Source organism: Corythoichthys intestinalis, chromosome 6, assembly GCF_030265065.1.
Source record: "Corythoichthys intestinalis isolate RoL2023-P3 chromosome 6, ASM3026506v1, whole genome shotgun sequence".
Lineage (NCBI taxonomy): Eukaryota > Metazoa > Chordata > Actinopteri > Syngnathiformes > Syngnathidae > Corythoichthys > Corythoichthys intestinalis.
The window spans coordinates 24999812-25027702 of record NC_080400.1 but is presented as its reverse complement, the minus strand read 5'-3'; the positions used below and the strand labels follow the sequence as shown (position 1 = coordinate 25027702).

The following is a 27891-nucleotide window of genomic DNA, read 5'->3' as shown; positions in this document are numbered from 1 at the left end:
AAAAAGAAGTGTTCTTGCTTCAGCATGTTTTTTAATGACAATATTCTTTACATTTCATGACTCATATTTCAAAATACAGGTTTCTTCCAACTATTGCAACATTCTTCTCACGCTATGCTTTTTTAGTGCCACACAGACTACTGTTTGGATTGAAGGTCTTCCATTTAGCGCAGGGTTCACTAAATCCGGACCTCGGTGCCAGTTTTCCTGTTGTGTTTTCCATGCCTCCCTCCTCTAACACACCTGAAACAAAATAATCAAGATCATTATAAGGCTTCTGGAGAGGTTGCTGATGACATAATCATTTGATTCAAGTGTGTTAGGGGAGAGAGACGTGGAAAACAAGACAGGAAATGTGGCACCGAGGTCCGGATTTAGTGAACCCTGATTTAGGGGGTTAGGCTTCCAGTTCATGATCATTCACTGCTTCTAACTTCTAACGCTTTTACTGTGGCCCGCAGACAATTTATATTGTCAAGTCTTTCGATATTTGTTGCATTTTAACTTCACAAAAATAAGTCAATTAAAATATATTTGCTTTTTTTTCGAATGAAATATTTTATTTCATTTTTATTCCGATACAATAATTGAATAGTTAATTAAACAATCTAAAAAAGAATGTTATGAATTTAAATCAAATAATTGGGTAATCCAGATTACAACATAACATTGACATTTTTAAAAATCAGATTAATTATCACATTAATACTGCAAAAAAAGTGACTGTATAATGAGCTCACATATGCGAGCTTTTACAAACCTGCATTGTTTGTTGTCCCATCTTCGACAATTTATAATAATAAAAATTAAAAAAAACTTGTTCTGCAGTCAAGCTTTATATATTTCCACGACATTTTCATTTAGTAAAACCTTCAGACCTGAGCGTGCTGTTGAAGGACATGACACGTTCGTGTCTCTAAATCAATAAATACACTGAATTAAGTAGCTATTGCCACTTCTGGGAGATGATTGGACGAAACTTTACCCATCAAAATCAAATCATGAGGTTTAGCACGCCATCTTTCCTATTTTTGGCTCTTTGAAAATGGCTTAGACAAAACGCATCAGAACCTCGTTATCAGAACCTTTTGGAATTTCTCACATTTCTGCATAAAATCACCATCAAATGTGATCTGATCTTTGTCAAAATCACACCGATGAAAAAACAGTGTCTGCTTTAACTAAAACCACCCAAACATTTATAGGTTTTCTTTTTTTAATGAGGATAGTATGCAAACAATGACAAAAGGAGGGGGGGGATAAGTAAATGAAACATCACATTTAATATTTTGGAACACCCCTCCCTTTGGCAGCAATAACTTCAAGCACACGCTTCCTGCACCAGGACTAATCTTGGCCCATTCCTGGGATGTCTGGCATGAATCACTGTCTTTCGGTCAGGCTACAGCATCGCAATGGGGTTCAAGTCTGGACTTTGACTTGGCCACGCCAGAATGTGTATTTTGTTCTTCTGAAACCATTCTGAAGTTGATTTACTTCTGTGTTTTGGAACATTGTCTTGTTGTAGTATCCATCCTCCTTTTAGCTTCAACTGTCTAACAGACGGCCTCAGGTTTTCCTGCAAAACATCCTGATAAACTTTTGAATTCAGTCGTCCATTAATGACTGCACTCTCCGAGTATTCTGCGCTGAACTCTTGGTGTCATCTTTGGTGGACGGCAACTCCTTGGGAGAGAAGCAACAGTGCCAAACTCTCTCCATTTGAAGACAACTTCTCTGACTGTCGAATGATGAACATCCAGACTTTTAGAGATGGTTTCGGATCCTTTCCCAGCTTTATACAAATCAACAATCCTTGATCGCAGGTCTTCGGCCAGCTCTTTTGAATGAGCCATCATGGACATTAGACAATGCTTCTCATTAAGACAATTTTTACTTTCAACTTAAAAAATTTTTTTTTTACATTTTTACTTTAAACCACTCATGAGTGATTGGGCACCAGTGTTGTTAATCTTTCTGAAAAAAGTAATTATAGTTACAAATTACTTATCCCAAAAAGTAATTGCGTTAGTAACTCAATTACCTGAATGTAAGAGTAATTAGTTACTTGGCAAAGTAATTGGTGATAATTACTTTTTTTTTTCCCTCAAAAAAAAAAAAAAAAAAAAAAAAAAAATTGGCCACACTATGTGAAGTTTTTTGTGAAGGTTTTTGGTACAATTGGCCCGAGCCCAATTCTTTACCCTACTTTACCCTGAATCAACTGTTAAAAGTTGTTAAAATCGCTCCCATTATTGCATTAGTTCCCTTCTCTCTACTTTCGACAAATGAAAGTTTTAAAACTGTTTCCTCATTTAAAGATAGATTCAAGTCAAGATTTTGCCGATTTAGAAGTATTTTAGATAAAAAGTTACTTAGGTTCGCTAGGAAGGTTCTCTACAACAGAGCCGTCCTAAAAAGTCTACTGCTTTAAGATGGCGGCTGTCTACTAACGCATTTAGTGCCATGTCTGTCATTTTACATATAGTACATGTGATATCTACCATGTCTACCATATCTACCATAACATGCGGGCGTAGTTTGTAGGCTATCGGCTACAACATCTATTATTGGAGCTACCTAGAATCGCGTTTGCTCGGCGTCACAACTTTCTTGCCTCCTCCCTACTCCTGCTCTGCTCTGTCGTCTCGGTGAGTCTGTCTCCCTCAGGCTTTTCGACCAATATAGTAACGCATAGTAACGCATGCCTTTCCGTCCTCAGTAACGGTAACGGCGTTGCCAAGATGAGAAAAGTAATTAATTAGATTACCCACTACTGAAAAAAATAACGCCGTTAGTAACGCCGTTATATTGTAACGCCGTTATTAACAACACTGTTGGGCACACACCTGACTTAAAGTATATGGTAAAAATTGGTTTCAATTGCTCTTTAAGTCTCCTTAGGCAGAGGGTTCACTTACTTATTTCCCCCCTTCTGTGATTGTTTGCATGTTATCCTCATTAAAATATGAAAACCTATAAATGTTTGGGTGGTTTTAGTTAAAGCAGACACTGTTTTTACATCTGTGTGATTTTGACAATGATCAGATCACATTTGATGGTGATTTTATGCAGAAATTTGAGAAATTCCAAAAGGTCCAGATAATTTTTCATACCATTGTAAGTGTTAATTTCTCATCAAAAACAATGTAACATTAACATTAAAAATAATTAATAAATGCATGAAATATTCTAGACCAAAAAATTGCACTTTGTTCTGGTATTTGAGTAGAATAAAAATCAGCGAAGATTTTTTTTTTTCTTTTTGCCCAGCAGAAAAAATGCAGGTCTGACGAGGTTAAGTTCCATCAGTATGCATAACGAACCTCAAGCATTTGTCAGGCAGCTTTACCAGAGGTTCTTCTTTATTTTATTTTATTTTTTTAATAATCAAAATTTAATCTGACATATGAGTATCTTTCAGTCACAGTTTTGTTTTGATAACACCGCACATCATTGTTTTTCCTCACTCCATCAATTTATGTACGCCAATTATGATTTCTAGTGTTGGCCAGATAACAATCATTTTGTTGTTTTGATTTTCCGTGGTTGCATAATATGTGTGAGTCTTGTTTCATGTCAGTAAATTGAAATTGCAGTGAGCCGAGATGTGCCACAAACAATGACGACTGATCCGTGAATAAGCCAAATGTCATTCCTATTGATGACAGTCTGTTTTATTTCCCCTTTTTACAGTAATTCTTTGAATATAAATTCAAATCTTTTCATGCAGGCATGCGACAATATTATTTGCTGTAAGCACCTGATGGTAGAAATGGATTGGACGTCTATTGAGATCAGTCGCACTGAAACATGATCACTCACTGTCAGCTAGGGATGGGAACCTCTGGGTAGCTCACGATACGATACGATTTGCGATACAAAGTTCTCGATAACAATGATCTCATGATATGGCGGTTTCACGGTTATCAATACATGGGTCATGAAATCATTCTACAATACTATACAAGTAATAAACCGAAAAACAAGCTATTTTCATCCTTTTGCTTTGAATTGAATTAAGTTTATCACTAGTATACGTCCAAATTTATTTGAACTGGGAGGGTGGCAGCGAATTAACGAATGGCATCCCTCCCACTTCAAATGGAGTGGATGTCTATGGCAGTCAATTGCAACAAATGAGTTTAGTTTTGGGGCATTTCAGGTCATTTGCTGTTGATTTTCAGTCACTTCGGCTAGGTTCATACCGCCGGTCTTAATGCACAATTCGGATTTTTTGTCATACGTTTTTTTTTTTTTTTGGCGTGCCCGTTCAGACTGCCATTGTCCATTTAGCCCGTTCAAGTATCACACATGCGCACTTAATTCGCAGTCCGACATGCGCTGTGGACCCGCATGCACCGGAGCATCAAAACAAATGACTACACATGACGCACACACACACACACCCACATACAGGACAGTTTGCCCTGACTCCCGGCCGTGTAAGCAATCTTGAAATATTGCTCATTTGGAGCAGAGAGAAAACCAAGCATTTTCAGGCTTATCCTGAAACCATTTTATTTTTGATGACTGTTGTCAAGCACACCCCTTCCCCAAAAGCTGCGTTCAAGCTAGGCGCTAACGCCAATGCACAGCTGCACCGCTACCGTCGCGCCCGGTCCCTCTCACTCTTTGCTAACGTGATTGCTGCATGAATTCCGATTTGGGGGACTTGAAAGTTCAGACTGCAGCCACATTCTGGAAAAATGTGGCCCAGATCAGATTTTAACCTTATAAGAAAGTGACCTATATCTGATTCGAAATGGTCCACTTTTATGGGACTTTTCCCGTTCAGAGTGTCAAGTTAATGCCACACTCGAGTTGGAAAAACACGAAAAAATTGGATTTGTGCATTAAGACTTGCAGTAAGAACCTAGCCTTCTTGTAACCCTGTCGCGATACGCAATGAGTCAATTTATCACACGGTAAATAAAAATAAAGGGGGTAATTTTCCCGGCTGCGAATTATCACTTGCGTTTTGATTGTGTATGAGACTTCAGTTCCTTTCACAGATGTTTTTTGGTCATCGGCACGCCGTGGAATGAAAGTTCAGACATACAAAATCAGGAAACACATCTACATTAAACATTGTAAAACGTTAGCATTGCTACATTGAGGCTAATGGAAAAAAGATCATGTACTAACCACTTTAACATTGGACTAAAAGAGAAGTGCACTTTTTTTTTTAGGAGTGTAAAGCATACGGTTAGCAGCTTAGCGAACGTACTTCCGGTGAATATTTCATAAATAAAAGCATGTCGTATTCAACATGTAAATAAAGATTTCTGGAGTTTATCACACATACTTCAGATTCTACACTAAAAATACAGTAGCTTTAAAATGACACCAATTATGAAAAATCTGATTAGCAATGAATAATTTACCACTCAAATTTGCCTACGTGGACTTTGCAGGACAAGATGACAGTCATTTTGGATTAAATGAACACTTTTGATGGGCTCTAATTGGCAGATAACGAAAATGGCATTGGGTTTATCAATCATTTCATATTCTGTACTTAGCTAGCTTCAAATGACTCATTATGCATTGTGGGTGTGTTTTTTTTTTTTTTCTTTTTTAATTTAAATCTTTATTGTTTTTAATATATACTGTTCAAATAAATTAAAGGAACAAAGTGTTCCTTTAATTTTTGTGAGCAGTTTATACTGCAATGTGATGTCTTCAGTGAGAATTTACAATAGTAGTGAAATATATAAAGCAAAAATGATGAGGTGTGTCCAAACTTTTGACTTTTGCTCCACAGTCATCAACATGTTTTGCTGCTCCCCTCCCTCCCACAAAAGTAAAACTCCCCCTATAGTTACAAATTGTAACTATAAAATGTACGTAAAGGCTTGTTACAAACTGTAGAATTGCTGCCTGTTTCCTTACCTGTAAGCTTTGTTTCGAGTTTTGTAATTGATGATGTAATTTCAAATAGGGCAGGGCGGTAAACCGAAAATTTACCGTTGCCGAAATTCTTCCCGATGACTGACGTAATTTTGACCATGTCGATAAATTCAGTAATTTAATAAAACAGGAAAATATAGTCTTTTCATCTCGCTTTGACTCTGTGTTGTTCGACTATGTTCATTCCCCTTAAAGAAAGCAGTCCATGTGCTTACGTATGGAGTCATGTGGTTGTCAGGAAGCCAAACAAACAGAAGCCCGGTAGGCTAAGGCTAGCGGCTAACGCTACAAGCAAACTTGATGGAGTGTGGCTTAAGGGAGGTTCGCCAAACTCTTACCCGACTTTAAGTTGGCTCTTGGTGGCACCCAGACGGGCTTTCACCCACTGTCCTCCCTTGTTCTCGCGGTTTCTGGAGAGGGTGCTTTCAGTGCTTTCTACTGGTAGCAAGGCCACAGGCTAACGCTAGTGGCTAACGCTAACGGTTAACGGTACAAATGAACGTGATGGAGTCGGATAGCTGCTCTAACCTTGTTGAAACGGCTGAACTTAATGAGTGGATTGGGCACTGACTGCATCTAGCAATTAGTATGTCGTGTTATTTTGTATCTCTGTCTGTGTGTGATTTCTCTGATAGCTTTTGTGATGGTAAAGCATTCAGCATAAAAGTGCAATCCAACAGTGAAACTTATAATATGACCGTTTAATGGCCCCAGCTGTTTTGCTGTATGTGTTTAATTCTGTGTCATTACTGCCATCATAGTCTTAAATGTTTCGTTTGCAGAAGATCAATATACCTTTAATGTGTGTGTGTGTGTGTGTGTGTGTGTGTGTGTGTGTGTGGGTGTGTCTGTGTGGGGGTTCATGTGTGCATGCATGTATTAAAAAATGCACTGGGGAAAAAAAAACTGAAACCTTGAAGTAAACACTTGTGTTGTCATTTTTGGAGTGTACTCTTCAAGCTGTAAGTCATTTGTGTTACAATGACATGTTTGCACAGGCATATTGATTTTGACAATGTACATTGTTCGAACCATGCAAGCTGTTATAAATGTTCATACTTATTTAATTCTTATTGTTTACAATAAGATACATTTTTGTATACATAATGTTTCGACTGCATGTACAATTGTTAAATATGTTAAATTGAAAGCTGGTAAATAAATCAACGAAAAAGGGTTAATCTGTATTTCATGCATTGATTCAGATTTTCAAATTATATGTCAGTCCGCTTGGGCGAATTTATCGTCATTTATCGTTATCGAGGTAAATCTGCTCAATTTAACGTGATATGTGCTTAAGGCCATTTCGCACAGCCCTAATTCCAAGTGATTCCTTGAATTGGATGTCGAATTTTTAGCGCTCGACAGTCTTTTTGAGCCAGCGCAAAGTCTGCAACGCACGGAGATATTTTTGTCATCTTTACTGGACAGAATTGTGAAGTAATGGCTGTATTTCCAGTGAGCAAATGCAGCTGTTTTTTGTATCCCTCCTGCCTTTTACTGTTGGCATCCTGACGAGGTAGCCAGGCTATGTTGTTGGCCGCCATGACAGACAGCGCTCACACATCATGGTAATACACGTGACCCATTTTTTTTCCCGATGAGAAAACGTGAGATGTGATGTCGCTCCAAATCTCAAGAGCAATATTTTCTATTCAAATGCTCTTCATACATAACTACCATAGGCACAGTTTGACTTTTGAGACAGGGGGGCACAACATGTTGATGACCCCGAAACACAGTATCAGCAATAAAATTAACTTACAAGAATATTTATAATAATAAGTTGACAATGAGCGTTTTTTGTTTACGATCATTCTTGAGGGGAATTCTAAATCAGGCTGCTTAGGCAATATTTTTAGTCAATATCGTCATCCATTGAATTGGGTTCCCCCGCCAGTGTCGTGCCGATGTGGTTACCCCAGTCAAAAATTGGATCCCCTGGGAGGAGCCATACGGAGGTAGATTTGTGTCTTTATTAAGAATAAATTTGAAACTCAAAATAATGCATGTGAAAGCTATTTTTCTTTGATTTTTTGTTGTTGTTGATTGGAGTCAAGTTTTTTTTTTTTTTGATTGAACCAACTTTTTGGATTGAAGTAATGTTAATTTGTGTTTAGGCCACATTTTGGCTAGGATATTTTGTCTTTATTATTCAATCAAAAATAAGTTGCTTTAAAAATATTTTCAAAAAGAAAAATCACTTCAATCAAAAAAAAAAAAAAAAGATTTCAATCATAGAAAACGTTTTTGAATGCAAAAAATATTTGAGATTGAAAAATTTGCATTTGACGTTTTCTTTGATTGAAGCAATCCTTTTTGTGTTCGGGCCATATTATGGGTAGGACATTTGTGTCTAAATCATTCAATCCCCCAAAAAGTTGCTTCAATCAAAAAATAATAATTTTCAATCAAAGAAAAAAAATAAAGTTGCCCTCCCCTAATTTTTTTTTTGCAAAACAAATGACAGTCTAAGGTGCTAGTCACATGATTTGTTTGAAAAATAATTTTGACCCATTATAAAAATGTATTTTGTTGTTCATTTCATTCATTTTTGTTGCAGTTTTATTGCTTTACAACTTTTATAAATAAATAGTTAAGACATTTTCATGCAATGACACTTTTCGGCCACCAGCCCCCCCCCCCCCCCCCCCCCCCTAAAATCTGGTTATGATGACTACACCATTCGTCATTCGATAATATATACTTTATGAGGCAACAACAAAATAGCAACGCACAGGTACTAAGGAAACTATAATCAGATTACTGGAAAAATGAACGTGTTAGATTGCTTGTTATTGTCAGAAAATAATGACATTACAGTAAAGCGTAGTAATGCGTTACTGACAACACTGACTATAAAGTCTTTTTTTCTGGTTGCAACCCTTGGAAGAAAAGCTTGGACATGCCTGCTTTGGCAGTGTGTCTGTCGTTTTGGTGAGCTGTTGTCATGACGTGTTTGTGAGAAGCGCACTTAAATTGGAACATGTTTACTTTAGTTTTGATCCCTCCTGATAACAACATCCTCTTGTAATTTGCACATGCTGCATCCTGTTTGTGTTTCGTAATTAGCAACCTATTAGTTCCATGGTTTTTTTTAAGAATCTGAGTGTAAAACTGCTCCCAGCATTGCTTAACTCAAGAAAGGTTTGTATACCCATCTTTAATTGTGTCCACCAGTCCAGTATTGAACCAGTTTGACCTTTTTAAATACCGTATTGGCCCGAATATAAGACAGCCCTGATTATAAGACGACCCCCTCTTTTCCAAGAGTCAAGTTTGAAAAAAGACTTTTTGAACACCAAATTAATTTTTATTCAGAAAATAATTACAGTACATCCGAAACAAATGATTATAACAATATATTTGAGAGAAAAAGCATTTTATTTTGCCTCATTCAAATCTTAATATCTGAACATTTAAATATGTAAACTAAAGTGCAATCACATTTGTAAACGAATGGCTTCTGGTTTTTGAAATGTAAATAAACCAATCTATTGTGATAAAACAACAAATTGCAATAACTGCATCAACCATCAAAATGAAGTCTAACTAACTGTAGTCTTGAAACAAATTTGAATAAGGAACAACATTGCACTAAAATAATGCAAACTGGTTAAACTTGAGAGTAGCTGAGATCTGTCATGACACAACATCGCTTCAATGATACTGTATCTGGTGCCATCTAGCGTAGTGAATGGGTATAGTGCCTTGACGGTGAATAAAAGACGACCCCCTCTTTTTCAAGAGTCAAGTTTGAAAAAAGACTTTTTGAACACCAAATTAATTTTTATACAGAAAATAATTGCAGTACAATCCGAAACAAAGGATTATAACAATATATTTGAGAGAAAAAGCGTGTTATTTTGCCTCATTCAAATCTTAATATCTGAACATTTAAATATATAAACTAAAGTGCAATCACATTCGTAAATGAATGGCTTCTGGTTTTTGAAATGTAAATAAACCAATCTATTGTGATAAAACAACAAAATTGCAATAAATGCATTAACCAACAAATCTGATAAAGGAACAACATTGCACTAAAATAATGCAAACTGGTTAAACGAGAGTAGCTGAGATCTGTCATGATAGAACATTGCTTCAATGATATCTGGCACCATCTTGCGTCGCGAATGGGTATAGTGTCTAGACCGTGAATAAAAGACGACCCCCTCTTTTTCAGGCTTGTTTCAACGCAAAAAACACAGTCTTATATTCAGGCCAATACGGTAGTTGATACTGACAATTTAAAAAAACACGACAAAAGGTGTTTATTTTTAAATTGCACATTTCAACTTAAATCGTCTTCAAAATTAAAATGTCCGCGAAAAAGATTCCCTCCTGAGAGCTAATATGATATTGCGGCTATGATAAAGCATCCTTGATGAGTTATTGACTTGAGCGAACACTTGTGTTGATATTTGGTGACTTTTTAGCCCCGAAAGCAAACACAGAATAGTCGATATCGTGCGACGGAGTCCGCGCATGCTCTCGTCACAGCACGTCGGCACTGTGATCATGTGAAACCAGCCAAGGAAAACCAGAAGAGAGGCGCTTTCTTTTCTCTTCATGGAGTCTCTTTCCCTCTTTTGTACTCTAATTGACTCTCCCACGCTGCCTCCCCGCATACCTGCGTGTATGCTGATACTCTTGTACACACACTGGCACTTTGGGGTTTTCCCTATATGGGCGAGCTCATGAATCGATCGTGCAGATCATAGTGGAGAGCAGACTTAGAAAGAGTTAATTCCCTTGAGGATTTGGAGGAGTTGTGTGCTGAAGAGATAAGTGAACTTACTGTCAGAAAATCATCTCAAGGGAAAGCGTTTCTTAATGATTTAATTTGTGTGCAAATTGGATTTTGTTGCAAGCGAAATGAGACAAAGGGGTTGATGTGAAAGTTGCCATTCCGCACGCGCATGCACGTTGTGTCATATTGAGTGAGTCACAGATTTAATATCTTTCACAGGTGTAATTACAGCTGATGTTTTCCTTTCACTGCCAGTCATTGACTTACCCCAAGGTCTCTTGGCTATCTGTATAGCTTCACTTTGCAGTGATGTTGAGCCACTTTATTATTGTTGTCCTTGTGGATTAAACACAGCAGGCACTGTTACATCAACACCGCGTGGTGATTTGGTTGGATTTTAGACCACCAATACTGTATATAGTAGGGTTGTTCCCATCATGTTTTTTTGCTCACGATCCAATCCCTATGGTTTTAGTTTGAGTATCTGCCGATCCCGATATTTCCCGATCCGATTTCCTTTTTTTTTTGCTCCCGATTCAATTCCAATCATTCCCGATAATTTTTCCCGATCATATACATTTTGGCAATGCATTAAGAAAAAAATGAATAAAACTCGAATATATGCATTCAACATACAGTACATAAGTACTGTATTTGTTTGTTACGACAATAAGTCCTCAAGATGGCATTTACATTATTAACATTCTTTCTGTGACAGGGATCCACGGAGAGAAAGACTTGTAATTCTTAAAGGATAAATGTGACTTTGTATATTGTGACTAAATATTGCCATTAGTGGATTTTTATGAGCTTTCAGTAAATGATACTGCAGCCATTTAACTTCTGCCCAAATGCACAATGGGAAGTGCAACCATGACTGTGCGTAATGGTACCAATTGATATATCTTCTCAGCATTGGGAAATAACATAGGGTGTTAAGAAAAAGATTAACTTCTTCCTTGCTTCCCACGACATTTCTAATTGTTGAGAGAGGGATTGTAAGGCTTTAGTCAATTAAAAAAAGGCTTCAAAGGCTGCAAAAATTCTCTCTAATCATTTGACATTGCCTTTTAGCTCTATGTATACGTAATGCGGTGCCATTATAGATTGAATGCGACAATGCGTGAGTGGGTAGTGCAGAGCATGCGTTAAATGCATTAAATATTTTAATATTATTACCGCCGTTGACGCGATAAATTTGACAGCCCAACTTTAGGCCAAAACTAAATACTCTGGATGAGTGTAAGACATTTTGTCTGTAACGTTAAATACAATTACAAAACGATTTAAAAAAAAAAATATATATATATATATATATAATATACAGTATATATATGAATGAATTTATTGTCATTGTCATCATCAGTATCATTGACAGTTACAGTCTGGGATAGTTTGGCCAAGAAAGAGAAACATTGACACAGAATATAGAGTAATTTGCCCGAAAAGACGATGACAGACAAAGAAAGACGGGAAAAAAGCATATGCTTATATATTAAAAAAGGCATGTCCGATATTTTTTTGCCGATTCCGATACTTTGAAAATGACGTGATCGGGCCCGATCGATCGGCATCTTTAGTATATAGTAAGGGTGTAACAGTACATGTATTTGTATTGAACCGTTTCGGTAGGTGGTGCTCGGTTTGGAACGGAGGCGTACCGAACGAGTTTCTGACGTAATGTAACCCTTACTTTTCGTGGCTGTGAGTCGATCGGGTTATTTTCTTTGTGTAGATTATATTTACTCCGTCTTCTCTACTATAATGAAGACCAACACGGTACGACAGTATAACCCAGAAACGTCAACGGCGCGACAACGTGGCCGCCACGAGAAGGCAGTGAAACGCGGGTATTAAAGTCAATCAGCCTATGCACACCAGTCACAGTGCGGCCACGTGTTAGACGTGTCCTAGAAGCGGCTCAACACGGCGCACACGAAAAGAACGGAAGAGTTTATTATCTAACGCGAGACACGACCCTCCTGCGTCAATACTACTACCGGTAGCTAGGATCGGGCGGACCGGAAGTCACTCGTGTAAAAATACGGTGAATCTGGTCGATTTTCAAACTAATATGCAATCGTAACCCACTTTTTGAGTCCATCAGATCTCTTGAGTGGTAGATCGGGGCACAGTTAACTTGTCTTTGTTAATTTACTGCTGTCTTCTCTGCTATGATAATAACCAACACGGCCCCGTGTTCAATCCAAAACCCTCCTACCTCAACTCAGATGCAGGTCAGACTTTTAGTAGCAAAACACTTTGTCTGTGTGGTGGTTGGAGGGGGTGGGGGGTTATAGGTCATCAGCCAATCAAACATGCGTTTGAGTGGAAAAAAATGGACCGGCACATTCGGCAAGTGAAAAGGGATAAATGTAAGTCTGAATATAATGATAATTCACTTAATAATGATAGGGTCTGTCCTATTCTTACAACATATGGGAATGCAATCAAAATTACCCATATAACTTAACTCATTGTGTAATGCAAATGAAGTAGCTTAAAAGTTGGTGGGGACAATTTGAACATCCTGGAAAGTTGGTAGTGTTATGTCCCTACTGTCCCTTTGCAAACCTATGCCCTTGGGTACCATACATGCTAGTAGCTATCATTCAATCATACTACTATGTTAATGCGCTGCGACAAGTGAAATCTGTTCTGTATTTAATATTTTTGGTACACATATACACTTGCGTGCGTAGCCTACCACTCATGGGCACTTCTGTTCATGATAGGGAGTTAATATAAAGCATTGTTATGTATTGTGTGCAGGGATGAAAGTGGGCCAGAACGGTCAGGAACGCAGTTCCGGTATGAGATTCAGGGCCAGAACACAGTTCTGGTATAAGATTCAGGGCCGGAATGCTGTGCCGGTACACGGTGCTTTGATTCCGAAAATATGACAGCAACTGTCAAAACGCTATGTTAAAAAACAAAAAAAATGCTAAGCTGCCACACATGCATTTCAGCTCCAAGAAGAAAACAATCTATACCAACATCAGATTTACATACACAAGTGTTAACAAGCATGATAAAGGGCTTGTGTAGCGTAATCTGTTTCCACCAATATTTATTATTGATTTTATTCCACGGACGGCATGGAGGTTTCCCCAGCTGCTGCTGTTTTCTGAGTCCGACAATGATGAGTCACATCAATATGTGAATGCACGCAGCAAAGCAAAACGCTTGGACTCATTTATCCGTTCAATTGGCTGACATACTGATGTGTGATCACCAGAGATGGTTAGCTCTGATTGGTTCCATTGTGCATCTTTCTGGAACAGCAAAAAAAAAAAAAAAAAAAAGCTTGTTGAATTGATGGGCGAAAGGGCAATGCAACATATAATGGATCAAATCTTTCAGAGCAACGAAAGAGTTGAAGAGGCTTATTTATCATATTTATTTTTATTTACCCTGATGGGGAGGTTCAGAACATCTTAGCTGTCAATGTGCACTTTGGACTTATATTTGTTCATTTATGTTAGGCTATTTATTCATTTCCTTATGATGTAAAAAAAAGTCGATGTTTGCGCGATCTTCAAAATATATTCCATTTCACTCTGCATAATAAAAGTCATTTCTACTTATTTTTCTGAATGTATGTTACTTATATCTTTACTATTAGAAAAAAAGAGTCAATGTTTACATTAACTTCAATTTTAATCTACAGTGCCCACCATAATTATTGGCACCCCTGAAAAAGATGTGTTTTTTTAGCTTCTGCTTTTCACTATGCGCATCTTTCGTGGCACGCCAGACCCACGTAGAGTGTTTGTTGCCAAAAAGCTCAATCTTGGTCTCGTCTGACCAAAGCACACGGTCCCAGTTGAAGCCTGGGACCGTGTGTATATTTGTGTGGGACCAAAGCACACGGTCCCAGTTGAAGCCTGGGACCGTGTGTATATTTGTGTGGGACCAAGATTGAGCTTTTTGGCAACAAACACTCTAAGTGGGTCTGGCGTGCCACGAAAGATGCGCATGCTGAAAAGCACCTCATACCCACTGTGAAGTATGGGGGTGGGTCAGTGATGCTGTGGGGCTGTTTCACTTCCAAAGGCCCTGGGAACCTTGTTAGGGTGCATGGCATCATGAATGCTTTGAAATACCAGGACATTTTAAATCAAAATCTGTTGCCCTCTGCCCAAAAGCTGAACATGGGTCGTCACTGGATCTTTCAGCAAGACAATGACCCTAAACATATGGCCAAATCTACACAGAAATGGTTCACCAGACACAAAATCAAGCTCCTCCCGTGGTCATCTCAGTCCCCAGACCTTGTTTTGTTGGCAAAAAGGGGTTGTACAAAGTATTAACACCAGGGGTGCTAATAATTGGGACACACATTATTTGATGTCAAATAATTTTTTCTTTGTGTGGGATTTTTTCCCCACTGAATGAATGCACTTGTATTGGAGGTTGAATTTTCTCTTTTTTCCCATTAAGGTCCCATATTATTTGGAAAAAAAAATAAAAAAAAATTAGAAGCTAAAAAAACACATTTTTTTCAGGGATGCCAATAATTATGGAGGGCACTATATATCCTATATTCATAAGTAGTTAAAATTTGGCATTTTATATGTGAAGAAATGAGGTAAAATAAAAATTAGGAGATGTAGGTTGGGAATATTACTGTTTTTGTTAACGTTTATTTTGCAAATCATTGAAAAAAAATACAATTTTGAATGAAAATCGGTTTTTGTATGTGTTATAGAAACAACTGTGCTAAAACAGCTTTATTTGCATTTCAGTCGTTTAAGAGGGTTGATCCCCCCCCCCCAAAAAAAAGAAAAAAAAAAAAAGGAATAAACATAAAATTTCTGGCTCTGTGGCGACCTTCACGTCTGGGAGTTCCGGCAAGAAATTCTAGTCACTTTCACCCCTGATTGTGTGTAAAATACTTGCTAGGCATCGTTGATTGCTTTATATATTTAACAAGACAGAAATACATCTTTGCCATTCCTTGTGTACAGAACAGCTATACAGAAAACACATAAATGTCAGATACCGGATAAAGTCACAGAACACTCCCATGCACACAATTTTGCAGGCACACCCCACCCATTCTTTCCTCACTAATGCCCCCTTCCTAAAAGTGCCTCGATGGATGTGAAGCCACTAGACTAGACAGGGTAATTTCCTGCAGAAGTTGCAAAGAAGAAATGGCGCGGGGGCCCATTCGGCGAGACTTGGGCAGTCAGTCTAGGCGGGGGCAGGGAGGGTGCCTAACAGAGAGGAAGTTAAGAAGCAGGAAGTGGGATGCGGGGGCACAGGTGTTTTCGGGTGGGATCCTCTAAATGCCTCTTTTTTTGACATCTTTTTTCTTGACAGTCACGTCATGTTTTGGAGTTACTGGAGGATGTAGTTCAAAGAGACGGATGAAATGTCATTAAAGCAAAGCTCTAGATGTGATTAGAAGGCGGGGAGGTCATGGGAGCGCGTGTGTTTGTTTTAGCCACCTGAGGGGCCAGGATGTTGGGCCGCCACTTGATTATAGTCAGAGATCAACGATTTAGGAATCAGCCACCGTGAAGACACGTCTGTGTTTCTCAAAAGTCACCAAGGGAGGACATTGATTTTCCTTTTTTTTTTTTTTTTACCCCAATCTTGTAAGTAAAAAATCCATCAATGCGACAACAATCATGTCGCATGGGTAAGCTTTTGTGCTTTTTATGTCTTTTGTAGAAAGACTCTCTGAGGCCGGCCGGCATCGTATTCTATTTTAGTCCAGTGGAGTGGAAATCGATTCTGTTCTTTTTTTTTTTTTTTTTTAACCAAACAAGTCTCACGTAGATGGAAAGAGCACGAACACACCGTGACACAAAACTGTGAGGATCCATCAGGGACAGAACTTGGAATCTCCTCACAAAGCTACTAAAATACTCCTTTAGTACCCAAGTGAAACACACCCACACCCACACGCATCTGAAGAATTTTCACTCACATACGCATAGCGCTGCAACTAATGATTGTTTTTATAAACGATGAATTGGACGATTAATTAAACTATTAATCGGATCAGTGTCAAATTTTTCAATTACCTTCACAATTTAACTTGAAGTTGTTTCAGGTATGTTGTACAGTGGTATGAAAATATCTCAACCTTTTGGAATTGGAATGTGATCTGATCGTTGTCAAAATCACACAGATGAAAAAACTGTCTTTATCTAAAAAGAACCAAATATTTATAGGTTTTCATATTTTAATGAGGATGGTATGCTAACAATGACAGAAGGTTGGGAAAATTTAGTAAGTGAACCATCACATTTAATATTTTGTACCCTCCTTCCCCCCCATGGCAGCAATAACTTCAACCAGACAATTCCTGTAGCTGCAGATCAGTCTGGCACATCGATCAGGACTAATCTTGGCCCATTCTTCTCTACAAAACTGCTGTAGTTCAGTCAGATTCCTAGGATGTCTGGCATGAACTGCTGTCTTTAAAGGGTATGACAACACCTGGGAAAATGCTAATATTCCATCATTTATCCATCAACGCGTGCCTTTTGAATTCATATCATGCCACTTCGTGTAAATACACACATCGCAACACCAAGAAAATGATAGAAATTAGATCGATTGTCAAGCTAAAACGACCCGTCCCCCAAGATGCCGGAAATCTAGCATATTGTGTGCGTGACGTCACTATAAGGAAACAATCGGCTCAGTGCTTAGTACTGAATGGCGACGATGATGGCGGACAATTGTGTTTGTAGTTGCAGCGACGAATCCGATGTAACGAACATTCTTCTAATGGTGACGAGAGTTATGAACCTTTCTTTGGTGTTTTGGGTTATCAATTTGAGCCCAAACGAAAGCCCATGCAGCCTAATGAAAGGATCATTGAGGGGAGCAATCACGCTGATGAAACACCGGCGGCAACAGAAACACCGAATGGTTTGTTTTGCATTTCTTTTTGTGAAGCTGATACACCGTGACCGCAAAATAAAGTAATGTGTAGAATAATTATCATTTAATGTGCTATCATCGGTTTTCGCTCTGCCAACCGACACAAATATGAATGGGATTAGAGGATTTGTTCTATATATTTTACGAGCGATAATTCATACATGTGTCTAGTTCTATGTCCAGTGCGTGATATGTTTTTTATTATAAAAGAGTACTCACTCTGGTCATTTCCCTCCTTTGCTTTGCCTGGGGCGGTGGGGTGGTCTCATCAGAGCCAGTCATCGTCCTCTTTCTTGTTATCTCGGGACATTTAGGTGACTGCGTGTGTAGGTGGGCACCGCATCTGCTTTCAGCAGCAATTTCTTAGCAAAACCTGATTTCATTTGTCCATAGTTCGTATAGCTTTCAGGTGTAAAATGCGCACTACACAAAACCGTGCCGGAGGCTGGGTCTGCAAAATTAGCCCTCTTAGCACTGACGAACTTTACTCATTGTCTGCGTAGTCCAGCTCTTTTTCTTGCGTTCGGGAACTCATGGGTACTACATTGCGACAAATGGCTATTTATAAACCACATAGCATGACAGGTTTGAACCATTTTAGCGATTTTTTTGGATAAAACAGGAACGCAACTCTCTCGTCGATAAACAACGATGGCACCTGCCTCGACCTTTTGTTTCCTTGTTATGACATCTCCGCCCCATTCGGCTGTTTCCGGAATGCTTTCGGAAATGTTCATAATTTTCGATCTATTTTCGATAATTGCTCATGAATGCGATTTATTTTTTTGTTAACTTTATTAATATTTGTCATCTTGCCACATAACGGTTCTATTGATATCTCACAGCCCCTTAGTGTTTTCATACCCTTTCAGTCATGCCACAGCATCTCAATGGGGTTCAAGCCTGGACTTTGACTTGGCCACTCCCGAACGTTTATTTTGTTCTTTTGAAACCATTCTGAAGTTTATTTACTTCTGTGTTTTAGATCATTGTCTTGTTGCAGCATCCATCCTCTTTTTAGTTTCAACTGTCTGACAGATGGCCTCAGGCTTTCCTGAAAAATCCTGATAAATCTTTGAATTCCTTCTTCCATTAATGATTGCAAGTTGTCCAGGCCCTGAGGAAGCATAACAGCCCCAAATCATTATGCTTTCTCACCATACTTTACAGTGGGGATGAGGTGTTGATGTTGGTGAGCTGTTCCACAAAATATTTTGCCAAAACTTCTGTGGAGTGTCCAAGTGCCTTTTTGCAACATAAAACGAGCAACAATGTTTTTTTTGTTTTTGTTTTTTTTGTTTTTTAGACAACAGTGGCTTCCTCCGTGGAGTCCTCCCATGAACACCGTTCTTGGCCATAGTTTTACCTGTAGTTGATGTATGCACAAAAATGTTGGACTGTGCCAGTGATTTCTCTAAGTCTGTAGCAGACATTATGCTTCTTTTTTTACCCCTATGAGTATTCTGCGCTGAACTCCTGGCGACATCTTTGGTGGACGGCTACTCCTTGGGAGAGAAGCAACAGTGCCAAACTTTTTATCCTTTCCCAGCGTTATACAAATCAACACTCTTTGATCGCAGGTCTTCACACAGCTTTTTTGACCGAGCCATGATGCACATCAGACAAAGCTTCTCATCAAGACAATTCTTACTCGGTGTGTTTTATAGTGGGCAGGGCAAGCTTTAAACCACTCATCAGTGATTGGGCACACACCTGACTTAAATTGTTTGGTAAAAAATTGGTTTCAAATGCTCTTCAAGTTTCCTTAGGCATAGGGTTCACTTATTTTTCGCTACACTGTCATTTTTTTGCATGCTATCCACATTAAAATATGAAAACCTCTAAATGTTTGTGTGGTTTTAATTAAAGGAGACCGTTTTGTCATCTGTGTGATTTTGACAAAGATCAGATTATGGTTCATGCATAGTGATTTTATGCAGAAATGTGACAAAAAGGTTCAGATACTTTTTAATACCAGTGTACAACAGCTAAATGCTTTCATAATCGCCGATAAACTCTGCTGACTTACATAGCTAAAAAAACCTTTATCCTTTTACCCTTTCACATTACTCTCACACACTTCTGAGATCCCCTTGCTGAAATGTGCTCATATAATACAATGAAATATGTTTCAGAGGGCGATTCAACAGTAGAATGGGCAGGAAAAATTTTGATTTGTGTCTGACTTGTACACTAGTCCTTCTAAAAAAACTAGCATATTGTGATAAAGTTGATAAACTTTATACTTAATACTGATAAACATTAGACTTCCATATATTTCAGATTCATTACACACAACTGAAGTAGTTCAAGCCTTTTATTGTTTTAATATTGATGCTTTTGGCAAAACGTAAACAAAAACAAAAATCCCTATCTCAAAAAATTAGCATATCATGAAAAGGTACTCTAAAGAAGCTACTAACCGTATCATCTGAATCAACTAATTAACTCAAAACCCCTGCGAAAGATTCCCGAGGCTTTTTAAAAAACCCAGCCTGGTTCATTACTCAAAACCTCAATCGTGGGCAAGACTGCCGAACTGACTGCTGTCCAGAAGGCCATCATTGAATTTCTGAGCGAATAGGCTGTTCCCAGAGTGCTGTACCAAGGCACCTCAGTGGGAAGGAAAAAGTGTGGCAGGAAACGCTGCACAACCAGAAGAGGTGACCGCACCCTGAGAAGGATTGTGGAGAAGGGCCAATTCCAGACCTTGGGGGACCTGCGGAAACAGTGGACTGAGTCTGGAGTAGAAATATCCAGAGCCACCGTGCACAGACGTGTGTGAAAAAGCGGCAGAAGCGCCTGACCTAGGCTACAGAGAAGCAGCACTTGACTGCTGCTCAGTGGTCCAAAGGACTGTTTTTCCAGATGAAAGCAAATTTTGCATCTCGTTCGGAAATCAAGGTGCCAGAGTTTGGAGGAAGACTGGGGAGAAGGAAATGCCTGAAGTCCAGTGTCAAGTACCCACAGTCAGTGATGGTCTGGGGTGCCATGTCAGCTGCTGGTGTTGGTCTACTGTGTTTTATCAAGGGCAGGGTCAATGCACCTAGCTATCAGGAGATTTTGGAGCACTTCATGCTTCCATCTGGTGAAGAGCTTTATGGAGATGAAGATTTCATTTTTCAGCAAGACCTGGCACCTGCTCACAGTGCCAAAACCACTGGTAAATGGTTTACTGACCATAGCATTACTGGCCTGTCAACTCTCCTGACCTGAACCCCATAGAGAATCTGTGGGATATTGTGAAGAGGAAGTTGAGAGACACCAGACCCAATACTGTGGATGATCTTAAGGCCGCTATCGAAGCATCCATAACCAGTGTTGGGAGTAACGCTGTTATAAATAACGCCGTTACGTAACGGCGTTATTTTTTCAGTAACTGGGTAATCTAACTAATTACTTTTTCCGCCGTTACAACGCCGTTACCGTTACTGACGGTCAAAAGCGGTGCGTTACTTACTCTGAAAAAATTGAAGAAACTACCAGCTGTGTCGAGTCGACCCTCTGCTCTGTTGATTTGTCATCCAAGACTCTGGGTGCATTCAGGTTCGAGAATAGCGCACGTACTTCTGACTCCAAGCTGTTTGTCCCTGATCATTCAATTAGACAATGCTTTCCAAAGTTTGGTAACGTTTCTGTGTTTGCTACACCTGATGCTAGCCTCGTTCCCATCTCCCACTGTCAACCAGCAATAATTCTGCTTCCATTTTGAGGACGGCAGACGCTTTGAAGGTGACGCGAATTGTCGGGAAACGAGCCTACCTGAATGCAGCCCCTCGAGAGATGCCATGGAAGTGATTGTGATTGGGTGAGGGTTAGAGTCATGTGTCGTGGTAAGCCAATCAGAGCCGGTGATTTCACAAGCAAACCGGAACAGCGTGTGCGGCAAACACACACACGCAAAACAGATGCACTGGGTCGGGATGGCAGAGCATTCAGAAGAAAAATTGTCCTTTAAGAGGTGGAGATAGACACTATTTCAAGTTTGTCGAAATTAAAGGAAATAACCTGCATGTAATGTGTAATTTATGTCCCGGGGCAAAGCTTTTGTCGACATCTGTGGTAAGCAATTCAAATCTGCTGAAGCACCTAACAAGTTAACTACCTGTCTGTTCTTCTCTATTCCACTGACTCGAATACTGCTCAGAAAATTTCAAATTCCTTGACATACAAGTTCTTTTTAAAGTAACGGAAATAGTTACTTTCCCTGGTAACTAGTTACTTTTACTATAGAGTAATTCAGTTACTAACTCAGTTACTTTTTGGAAGAAGTAGTGAGTAATGTAACTAATTACTTTTTTAAAGTAACGTGCCCAGCACTGTCCATAACACCTCAGCAGTGCCACGAGCTGATTGCCTCCATGCCACGCCACATTGAAGCAGTCATTTCTGCAAAAGGATTCCCGACCAAGTATTGAATGCAAAGCTGATGTAATTAATTGAAGGTTGACTTTTTTGTATTGGTCGGATGAAATATGCTAAGTTTTTGAGATAGGGATTTCTGTTTTTTCTTGCCTTTTTCGCCAAAATCATCAATATTAAAACAATAAAAGACTTGAACTACTTCAGTTGTGTGTAATGAATCTAAAATATATGAAAGTCTAATGTTTATCAGTACATTACAGGAAATCATGAACTTTATCACAATATGCTAATTTTTTGAGAAGGACTAGTATGTAAAAGCATTTCACTTCTGTGTTAAAATAAAACTCATTTTTGTGTAGCGTTTTGCAAGCTTGGTAGAGCATTTGAGTGTTGGGTGCCGGGGAGGTAATCCTGATTTATATCCCTGACGCACTCTCATACATAGCGTTGCACTCTCGCTGTATTTTTAACGTCAAATCTGAGCTTCCGCTGTCAGACTAATAATGGTCGTTACTACATGCGCTTACCTCCATCACTAATTTGGCGTACAGGGGAAGCGTTTGCTGTCCAATCTGACTCAGGCACAGCTGCTGTCATGACAACTGTGGGGGTGTGTATGTGTGTGTTTGTCCAACACTTCTGCATATATGTGAGGTCGTAATTGCCTTGGGCCTCGTCACGCTTCAAGTCAGAGTTGGCAGGTGCACGAATATATTAAATACACAGCTGCATATTATGGTAGTCGCCAAAAAGTTAGCAAATTGAATCTCCTCTTCACGGTGTACATGCTCGCATGTTTAATTGTCAATTAGCCTCCTCCTTTGCACGCGTATGACAGGCTAATGGACCGACTTCACTTCATTAGACACGCTGATGTTCAAGCCAAAGGAGGGAACTTATTTTTCTCTTCTCTCTCAGAAGCAGGAACTAATCGCAGGCTGTTTAAATTAATGCATAATGCATAGGCACGGCCAAATCCTATTGTCTTGTCATAGCTTCACGAGAGTTGGCAATTAATTAAATATGAGGGAAAACATAGGACTTCAAGGTAGATTAAAATCAATTGTTTAAATCCCCATTTTAGTCTAGCTTTGCTTTTATTTTATTTGAATGCATGTTGGACTCAGCGACTTAAATGAAAGCATGACTTATTTAATGACGTGTTCTCAGTATTTTTGGTTGATTGTGCTTTATATGTAGTTAAACATAATTATGACTAGGTTATATCATTTCTTAATGGTTAATTTTGTCATATTTGGTATGTAGAAAACTTTGTTTTAAAAATAAATAAATAATAATGTTAGGAATCTCACATGTTCATTAAAATGTGCTTATTTTTGTTTTGTAGAATTATATTATCGTCAATTGCTTTACATTGTTCTACTACATTATAGTTATGTGTATGTCAGTTTGACATCTCAGATTTTCTAGAGGTTTCCACATACATATGTGACCCAGGACAGCAAAATAAGTCACATTGACGCATTTTCCGAAATTTTTGGTATAATCAAAAAACAGATTCAGCTCTCCAATAACATATCAACCATTTTACTATGATGTTTCATCTCTGAGAAATCGCTACTTTAAATTGGTTTATGGGCTATTCTACAGTGGGGCAAATAAGTATTTAGTCAACCACTAAGTATTTAGGTAAGTATTCAACCACTAATTGTGCACAAAAAGTTCTCCCACTTGAAAATATTAGAGAGGCATGTAATTGTCAACATGGGTAAACCTCAACCACGAGAGACAGAATGTGGAGAAAAAAACCCAGAAAATCACATTGTTTGATTTTTAAAGAATTCATTTGCAACTCATGGTGGAAAATAAGTATTTGGTCAATACCAAAAGTTCATCTCAATACTTTGTTATGTACTGTTTGTTGGCAATAACGGAGGCCAAACGTTTTCTGTAACTCTTCACAAGCTTTTCACACACTGTTGCTGGTATTTTGGCCCATTCCTCCATGCAGATCTCCTCTAGAGCAGTGATGTTTTGGGGCTGTCGTTGGGCATCACAGACTTTCAACTCCCTCCACAGATTTTCTATGGGGTTGAGATCTGGAGACTGGCTAGGCAACTCCAGGACCTTGAAATGCTTCTTACGAAGCCACTCCTTTGTTGCCCTAGCTGTGTGTTTGGGATCAGTGTCATGCTGAAAGACCCAGCCACGTCTCATCTTCAATGCCCTTGCCGACAGAAGGAGATTTTCACTCAAAATCTCGCGATACATTGCCCCATTCATTCTTTCCTTTACACAGATCAGTCGTCCTGGTCCCTTTGCAGAAAAACAGCCCCAAAGCATGATGTTTCCACCCCCATGCTTCACAGTGGGTATGGTGTTCTTCGGATGCAATTCAGTATTCTTTCTCCTCCAAACATGAGAACCTGTGTTTCTACCAAAAAGTTCCATTTTAGTTTCATCTGACCATAACACGTTCTCCCAATCCTCTTCTGCATCATCCAAATGCTCTCTAGCGAACCACAGACTGGCCTGGACGTGTACTTTCTTTAGCAGGGGGACACGTCTGGCAGTGCAGGATTTGAGTCCCTGGCGGCGCATTGTGTTACTGATAGTAGCCTTTGTTACTGTGGTCCTAGCTCTCTGTAGGTCATTCACGAGGTCCCCCCGTGTGGTTCTGGGATTTTTGCTCACCGTTGTTGTTATCATTTTGACGCCACAGGGTGAGATCTTGCATAGAGCCCCAGATCGAGGGAGATTATCAGTGGTCTTGTATGTCTTCCATTTTCTAATAATTGCTCCCACAGTTGATTTCTTTACACCAAGCGTATTACCTATTGCATATTGATTCAGCCTTCCCAGCTTGGTGCAGACTTGCACAATTGGTGGTTGACTAAATACTTATTTGCACCACTGTATATAAAATAAGAAATATCTTTTTACTACCCTTCACTTGTCCATAGCAATCAGCATGTTATTAATGCTGGACAGTCACCTAATTTGACAAACTAATTAAGGACATACTGAGGAATATTTATCATGTTTCAGTCATGAACTAATGACTTAAATATACTAGTACAGTATTTAATTTCACTTTTCAAATGAATTCTTATCATTACAAGTACGTGGACACTGATTCAGTCCATTGCAAGGCACAGTCTTTCAAAGATCCATTAAATTCATTCAAAAAGTCTTTGTTTGTGAAAAAATCACACAAAATGTTTTCTGACCATATATTCAGTAAGGGTGTGCCCTCCTAGGCAAGCCACGATTCGATTTGATTACGATTCAGGGTGCTACGATATGATTATTGAACGCTGATCATGGTATTGACGGTTATCGCGATTGTCGATGCATCACACAGCATTACTAATTAATAAAGTAGCCAAACAATTTTATGTCCATTATTTAAAATATCCTCATGATTCAACAGGAACGATGTAAACATTCCCGTACAACAAAAAGCTGCCCTTAAGCTGCCTTTTTTTTTTTTTTTTAAACAAATAAGTGCAAAAACAACCATTTTAAAGGCGGTACATATTTCTCAACAGGCCCATACAACACACAGCTGACCTTGAGATGCTCTTTTTCACAAGAAGGTGCAAAAACATTAGCTTTTTCAAAGGCAGTACTTATTTCTCTAAACAGTACAATAAAATTTTCACTGATAGAATGAATTCCACATTTTGTTGGACACAAAGTGTCTTTAAAAATAAGACTTCTTTTAACCAATGTGCTTTGTTATTTATAGATTTCTGTACTATTTTGCATGTTTGTAGTGTTACCGCTGTACTTAATCCTGGTTTTACAATTTCTGCATCTGCAGTAGAGCTGAAACGAATACTCGAGCAACTCGAGTAACTCGAGTTTAAAAACTGATCCGAGTAATTTTATTCACCTCGAGTAATCGTTTATTTTGACAGCTCTAAGCATCACGTTTTGCTCGGACTACTTTTAATGTGGGACAACGCGCTGATGTCACGTGCGTAGAGGAAGAAGCAAAAAAAAAAAAAAAAAACTTACTGCAGCCGACAACCGCTACAAACGACGCCGACGTTGCTAAATACTAGCCCGCACATGCTACGTTAGTTGCAGGTAGCGTCCAATGAGTCTCACAGAGATCACATGTATGTTGAATTAGATGCACAATTACAGACTAGGCCGCGTCTGGGCAGCGTTAGCAAACAGCCGCCATCTTAAAGCAGTAGCGCGCTAAGCGCTAATATATAAGATTAACGTTACTGTCACTACTAGCTCACCTTACGTTAGCCCTGCGGAGGGCTAGGTTTCAATTAATTAAGACCACTTTCGATGCGTGGCTAACGTGTCTTACATACAGGCTTTAACATAACATAGCGTTGTGGAGTGATGAGGGTGTCAAATAAAAACTCAATAATGCTAACTATCAATTTTAGCTCAGTAGTCATTGCTGGATAAAACACCAAGTAGCACTAGTCCCTAATGTGCTCCAATACAGCCTGTATCATACATTTATTTTGAACAGTACAAAAACTCAAAATCCTATCAGGACTTACAGTTTAGACTAACTTAAAACTTAACTAGAACTTAAAAATGGCTTGACACAAATAGAAATTCAATTGAAAAACGTGGGAAAAAATCCCAACTTTTAAGTGATGTGTGTTATCAAGCGCAAAGGCATTTTAAGTGTGTTTATATATATATATGTATATACTTTTTTCAAACAAGATCTAAAGGTTTTTTGAGTGAAAGCAGTGAATTAGTCATTTTTTAAAATTCTAGTTACATCTGAGATGCAATTATTGGCTGTTTTCAACAATATACATAAAAAATAAAGACATTGATTGACTGCAAATGATAAAATGTCTTGTTTTCTCATGTATATCTATAATTGCTCTTCACCTGAAAATATATTTGTTTTATCCGATTACTCGATTAATCGATAGAATTTTCAGTCGATTACTCGATTACTAAAATATTCGATAGCTGCAGCCCTAATCTGCAGTAACTTTTGTACACCACCAAACAACGCACAAATTGACATGAAAATACATGTTAGCGAAGTCTCTAATTAGCATAGCGCTTGGCGCTAACTAGTAACATCTCAAAAACAACAACAATAAAAGCTAAACAGTACAAGAGGGTTCATGTACTCACCTCTGATAGACAGGCACGGGACTGAGCAAAACACTAGAGATGTTTTCCGATTAACAAAACTTGAACCTACTGCTGGACAACTGAAAGACAAGGAGCAACGAACTATCTCCCTTCCCCTCTCGTTCTAAAAATAACTTGCGCACAGAAGAGGACCTAAAAGCTGACCGCGGAGTCCCTGCCTGTCCAAATCACAAATTTATTTTTGAATCTTTTTGTGAAAGAATATATTTTATTCATGCTTATAAAACACAATTATTAACTGCTGTGAAACTATATGCTTGCATGTGAGACTCCAGTCTTTGTGGACTCTTATCTGATCTTCACTCCCTTTCGTGCCAGCTACAGCTAAGTTCCCAAGGTCGTACCTTACGATGTTTTTTGTGGAACATTCCCAAGTTGAGCTGTAATAAGTTTCACTGCTGTTTCACAGTAAGCATCCAGTTTTGAGAAACAACACCAAATAAGGAGAAGCAGTTAGAGCTGACTTACTCTGAACTAACCAATTATCGCTCACCACACGCCCACTGTTCTGACTATGTGACTTTGTAAAATTAAAAAGGTCGCGCACGGCTTTGACAGGTGGGAAGACTTTTGCGACGCTTCGCATCTGCCGAACCCCGTGTGCACGTTAAATCTTGAACCAGACTCGAGTGATTCCTGACTGCAAGTGATTTCATCCCCGATAGGTGGGAGGCTTCTCTCCTTGTGACGGTCATTAGAATGGAATACTCTTGTGCAATTTATTTCCTGACACTTTCGAACAGGAGTAAATCTCTCGCTCAGTAACTTCAGCTGCAGCCATCATAACGTTGTGCGTGCGTCTGTTAAAGGTGTCCGGGCGGCAGACGCGTCTTGAA

The 27891-nt window shown here is 38.9% G+C and overlaps 2 protein-coding genes across 4 annotated transcripts in view; both read left to right on the top strand.

Moving 5' to 3' along the window:
- Positions 1 to 26539, top strand: part of si:dkey-77f5.3 (uncharacterized protein LOC326903 homolog) — a 95391-nt gene extending 68852 nt beyond the window's left edge. Inside the window, exon 2 of the mRNA XM_057837995.1 lies at positions 25725 to 26539. The gene's annotated coding sequence lies outside the window, so the exon portion shown is untranslated. The remainder of the gene's footprint in view (positions 1 to 25724) is intronic.
- LOC130916975 (protein jagged-2) overlaps positions 1 to 27891 on the top strand; it is a 123859-nt gene that overhangs the window by 22084 nt on the left and 73884 nt on the right. The window lies entirely within an intron of this gene.